The sequence below is a fragment of the Limanda limanda genome, chromosome 2 (assembly GCF_963576545.1).
Source record: "Limanda limanda chromosome 2, fLimLim1.1, whole genome shotgun sequence".
In the NCBI taxonomy this organism is placed as follows: Eukaryota; Metazoa; Chordata; class Actinopteri; order Pleuronectiformes; family Pleuronectidae; genus Limanda; species Limanda limanda.
Window position 1 is genome coordinate 30,114,572 of NC_083637.1, and position 6,338 is coordinate 30,120,909.

At 39.7% G+C, this 6,338-nt stretch overlaps 1 long non-coding RNA gene across 1 annotated transcript; it reads left to right on the plus strand.

Moving 5' to 3' along the window:
- The first annotated feature begins 3,532 nt into the window (after positions 1 to 3,532).
- LOC133026272 (uncharacterized) lies at positions 3,533 to 4,104 on the plus strand. The gene is made up of 2 exons (XR_009683185.1): positions 3,533 to 3,839; positions 3,981 to 4,104. It is a non-coding gene; the product is annotated as an uncharacterized LOC133026272 (long non-coding RNA).
- Positions 4,105 to 6,338: the final 2,234 nt, after the last annotated feature.

Genomic DNA, 6,338 nt, shown 5'->3' on the forward strand with positions numbered 1-6,338 from the left:
CCACCCCCCAGCACAGTGGAGCAGACGCACAACAAACCAAACCCTTACACTGAGCCTGCTGAACATAGAGGCGCATTAGAGCAATACAAAACTAAAAGGAGAGTAAACAATAGATTGACATCCTGTAGGTGGCCAGAAACATGGCTTCAAAGAAATGCTTTTGTTCTTCTGTATCTGCTGCAACAAGTTTGAGCCGATTTCCACAACAGCTTGATAAGGCCACAATATGGATTTAAGATTTAAGCATTACCTTTTGGTATGTCCTGAAAATGTTGGGGATAAAGAAAACTCCAAGCATCTGTATTACAATACTAAGAAAGTCAAAGAACTCTCTTTTCTGGTGTTCTTGCTTGAAATTAGATAGTCAGATGTTTCTACATTTTCATGCTGCAAGTCCTTAGCACTTTGGACATTGTAAGTGTAGTTAATTTACTGTGTAAGTTCCATTCGTCCAGACTCATGAATAACATATAACCTTCATAAAATGCTTCTATATGCGCTGGATGAATGCGGGCGCATCACACACGTTTCATACAATTTGGTGTTTGGTATCTTGGGATGAGCCTTGGATCGAACATCTGACCTTCTGGTTAATGGGTGATCCTCTCTACCTCCTGTACCACAATATGTGACCTGTAGAAATAATGATGTGTTTAGTTAGAATTCCAGGATATGCAAATCAGGTCAGGTTTGTTTGAGAACTTTCTTTCCCTCCTCATAAAAACACAAGAATCAGGAAGTGATCGGTATGAGCTATGCAAATCATTCTGAACTTTTCAGAGTCAATTTTTACATTTCTTGGTAATAAGTTGAAACAATAACGAAACAAGGAGGAATGAAACAAAATAAATTGTGATTACAGGAGCCTGCAAATGGGATATCTAAAATGGAAATGTGTGGCAGACACCTGCTCGAGTCAGTAAATGGAAAATGACAGCTGGTGTTTCCATTCCTCGTTTGTGGATGTTATAAACTCCTTAGGATCGGGCCGATGTTGCCTGTTCACCTTGTGATTCACCATTTCGAATTTTTTTTTTGCAGAGGATGTTCATTTGCTTTTTGATGAAAATGATTTACATAAATAACAAACAGTGTGAGAAGAGTGCAGATGCTGTGTGCTACAGAATTACATGAAAGAATAATGATGAAAGACATCAAGCCCTAATGAGGCATCTGGAATTGCATATAAAAACGCAACCTGGTGTATTCCTTCACTCCCTGGGAAATTGGTCCTTGTCCTTGATGCCTTTCACCTCACATAAAGGATGGATGTTGTGATTTGTTTGCCAAATGGGAGATTTAGTTGTTTTTTTTTGCTGTATTTTGATAGTTTTGTCATGACCTCAGTGCTTTTTCTGTCTCCCCCTTTGTTTGTCTCTCTCCCTTGTGTCTCTGTGTTGTTTGTGTATTTTGGTGGGCGTGGCTTCTCTCTCTCTCTCTCTCTCTGCTAAGCTGCACTCAAGTGGTCTCGTCTGCATCTCATCTACAATCGACGCCAGGACTTAAAGGGATAGTTCAACCAGAAATTCTCTCGTTATCTACTTACCACTATGCCGATGGAAGGGTGGGTGAAATCCAATAACTCGAAACGGCATCATTTATGTTTTTAGCCTAAAGGTCCTCCTCTGGCACAGCCTTCACCCTTGGATCACAGCGTATAATAAGGCTTATAAGGCGCAGTTTGGAGAAAATGTATGGTTTTTTTCTGTTGTTTTCTTAAGTTTGAAGAATCGATCACTACTTTACTTTACTTCAACGCTGTTTCCCCCTGAAACTCCAAAGTTTTTTGTGGACTTTAGTCACCCCTCCATCGGCATAGTGGAGTGTAGACAGTAAGTTGATCTCTGGCTCAGTTTGAGAATTTGCGAACTGAAACATTGAATCCCCCCTTCACTTGCCGCAGCTACTCACCTGCCTGCCGGCTCTCCAGTCTTCGCTCCTCAGGAACTCGGACCTGAGTTGTCTGAGTCGGCGTTTGGGTCCAGCCTTTTGCCATATCATTACAAGTTTTTTCTTTAAATGCTTGAAGTCCTTGATGATTTCAAGTACAGAAAACTCAGAAGTCAGCACTGGACTAGACAACAATGACTCACTGTGAAGAGACACTTTAATTTATGTCATGAAATACAATGGAAGATTTCAAAGGAGATTTGTTACACCCAAATACTCAAGGACCCACACTGAGATTGTTTTGTATACAGCTGGCTGTAACGAACCAGGCACCAACAATAGTCTACAGCAGGGGTGTCAAACTCAAATACCCAGTGGGCCGAAATCAAAAAATTGCTTCAAGTTGAGGGCCACAATTTCAACGTTTATTGAAAACTTATTGAAAGAACCTTAGTGCACATATTGAACCTGGAACTAACAAGGCCTATAGAGTATTGCCGATAAAACAACATTAATTATGAAATAAATGAAATACAAATAATAAATAATACATAAATAAATATAAAAGTAATAAAATCAGTTTCATTAATTGCTTTCTGGCTTTATCTGCAGTATTTCCAGAGTAATTTCCAGTGAAAACATTTTCTACAGGCAAACAACAGACAAAAATAATTGACTTCAAAGAAAAATCAAATGTCCTGTAGTAGCAAGAGAAAAAAAAGTTTTCCTGCAGCATCTGCGTCTCCCACAGGCGCAGCTTGGTTTTAAAGCCCTCATTGTAGCGTACATGTCAGTGACGACACGGCCCCGCCCTAAAGCTGCAGGTTGAGCGCATTCAGGTGGCTTGTGATGTCACACAGACACGTTTTATTTCGGAGCTCTGTTGGGCCTTTCCCTGTGCTTTCAATAAACTCACAGATCTCCTCACGCAACTGGAACAATCTTTCCAGCACCTTTCCCTGGTTCAGCCATTGCACCTGTGTGTGATAGTCACCATATTCTGGACTTAACTCCTTCAGAAAAGACTTGAACTGGCGGTGATTTAAACCTTTGGCTCTGATAAAGTTAACCGCTAATGTTATGATGCTCATCACATGTTCGTTTTCAAGGCTTTGCCACACAACGACTCCAGGGGCCGGTTTTTCAAAAGTAATTTGATCGGAATACAGCTATCGGATTGGATCAAATCTTGAAATTGGGTATTTCAAAAGAAAAAAAGGATTCAGAATTTGGATTGGATCACGTTATCTAATCTTGTTGTTGATCCGGATCAAACCTTGAGTTTGGGTTTTTCAAAACTTTTTGGTAGGATTGGGATCAGTGTGATCCCAAAAATCAGGATTAAACTGATCCCAGCAGGAGGGTGGATTCATGGTGGATATCAGTAATAAAACTAGGTGACTAAAATTGGTTACTTAAATAATACAACATTTATATCATACATTTTACAGTATTTATATTTATTCATCAATTTCACTTGAATTGTTCAACAGGAAGTACATAAAGTAGGTAGGCAACAAAAGACCACGCTGAAGCCAAGAACAACCAAACAGGCAACAACCCATATAAGAGGGGTGAATACACAGACATAGTCCATGATATTATTGGAGGTGAAAAGTCGGAAGCTCTGCACGAGATCCAAGATGTTGCAGAGGATGGTGAGCCTTCTTCAGAAACATTTATTCTTAATCTCAGCCCTGTAATCCAGGGAGAAGGTCAATCACAGGTGGAGCCAGAAGGCCTAGTTCCCACAGGACCCCCAGAGAGAGGCTCAAAGCACCCAAAGAAAGATGACGCCTATAAGGTACTTCTGCAAAAAGAGAGTGAAAGGGCAGAAGTACAGATCCATCTAGCAGAGGAACAGCTTATTATTGCCCGACGAAGCAGATGATGATGATGAAGAAGAAGGAGAACTCATAAGAAGAACTACTCATAACAAGAACTAAGAAGTAATTTATTTTGTTAAGTATTGGACATTTAAGCCTTTTTTTTATCCAGTTCAATTCAATAAATCTTTGTTTGAAACCTGTTAAAAACATCCATAATGTATTTGTGAGTAAAGTATGTATTTATTTATTTATTTGTTGTAGGTCTCAGATGAGTGGACTGCCTGTTTCCAAGAAATGGACAATGGAGGGGGATGTTTATATTGTTTGTTTGCTGTTCCGTTCAGTCCTATTTTCTGTTCAAATAAAGCATATTGGAGTGACCCCACACTATTCTACCTGTTGTTCTTTACATAGCTACATTGTGATAGTCCCATTTAGACCACAGGTAATCCAGATTTGGTAATCCTGAAAAGTTTGAATCCGGATCAGAGTAATCCAATCCCACATTGCTTTGAAAAACCAGCATAAATAAATGGATTACGTGATCCTGGATAGCAGAAAAAGAGATTTCCTAATCTGGATCAGTTTGATCCATATTAAAACTTTTGAAAAACCGGCCCCTGGTGTATGATGCAGTGATAAGCTGTCAACTCACTTTTTTCCTCACTTTTTTCCTCCTTCATCTTTTCTCGGATCCACCCTTTACATCCGCGAACGTGTACTCTGCCTCCCACCTGTCTTGAAAGCTCCTGTTTTCAAATGCCACCTTTCGTTTAGCCATTTTTGGGGAGCGGGACAGTTGAAAGTTGTCACAAGTGATATGTGATACAGACTGTGAGGCGCTCGTTCGCGGGACCGTGATTGACATGCCGACACACGGGCAGTGCATTGTGGGATCTGTCATTCACCATTGACCCGCCCACTCGTCAGCCAATGAGAGCCTGTCATTGGTCTAGAACTGTCACGTGCCCCATCCCGACGTGTTCACTGACCCTCAGGAATTGTCATTACTTATTTTGTATTGAGAACTTGCAAAACACTGCTGGCGGGCCAGCTCTAATAGTAAATAGATTTTATCATGCGGGCCACATATAATTGAATGAACTTGAATGAACTTGAATGAACTTGAGTTTGACACATGTGGTCTACAGGATGTGAATCAGAGCCGATACCAGTTTTATAGGCTGTGTTGGTTATTTATGGTGAATCAAACTGACAGCAAGCAACAGGGTCAGAGTTCCGCAAACGGCTGCACTGCAATTTGGCAAAGATTAAATATTAGTTTAAAGGTCAATTAAGCCTGATTTTCACTCTGAGTCAGAACAAAACATGTCTCACAGGAACTAAGTAGGCAGTCGAATTAATTACCCAAAAGGTCTCACAGATAAAAAGGCTTCTAGGATGAAAGTGGTGCTTCACTGGACCGGCCAAAATCAGTACATAGAACTCTGGTAATCGTTGAACTCTATTTTTATTGAGTCCTAAGAAGCAATACTGTATCTTACTCAAGGTAAGATACAGTATTGCTACTTGCTATGAAGTGAGTGGATATTCAAGGCCCCCAAGGGATTATTCTTGCTGTGTTCCTGCCCTCTGACCAGACCTACAATTAGCTAAAACGTTTCACTTTTGTTCATCATGTATCATTATGAGAAAGGCAGATTCCCATAAAGTATACTGCACTGCATATAAATGTAACCAATATAATCAACCCTCTTCATTTGAAACTTGCCATGTTATTTTCCACTTGCACCGTGCACCATGTATTTTTCTACTCAGGCCTTCAAATTGTTTTTCTGTGTGACCTGTGTCTCATGAGTTCATTAGTTCCCACTTCATTTGTATACCCTTGTGTTTCGACCTTTCAGTTTCCAGATCATTATGTTTTCCCGCTCAGTGCATTTTCTCTTTATTCTTGTGTCTTCTTATTGTACCTGAGTTTTGGACTATAGCCTAATTTTGCACTACGACTGCCTGCCCATGCCTTGTTGGACTTGCTTTGCTGCCTTGACTGTCTTTAACCCCTACCTGTGAAACCCTTTTGTGATTCTTTCATTTGACATTTCTAATGAAACATTAAATTCTGTGTTCCTGACATGAGTTGCTAAAGTACACTACTTTGGTCTGCACCTCAGTCTGGACTCCAGCTGACTAACTTCCTGTCTACACCTAGTGATGCTTTGATTTTAAAGATGTCAAATCCTGAAGCTTGGCAGCTGAAATCAAGGCCTCTCCGAAATTGTGTAATCACTCATAACGTATGTGATTATGTTATAATGACCCATATCCACTTGTTGATGCGCTTAATTATAATTTTTAAACACACACATGTATGTTATCTTGCATTTAATACAAAATGCTGAAATTGTTGCACATAAATGATGAATTATTAGAAATATGATTTAATTTATAGAGGAGGGCCTGTCAATACCTGTATGCCGTTTTACTTCAGGCTTTCCTGAAGCAATAAGGCTTTGCAGCTAATTGTTTTGCAAAAACATACAGTTCTGTCAATCTAACCTACTGGCAGTGGATCACTTTCAATCATGGACTGCTGCAATATTAAAAGTATACTAGAGTATTGTACAAAACTAATTTTTATCAATGTTTTTTTTTCTT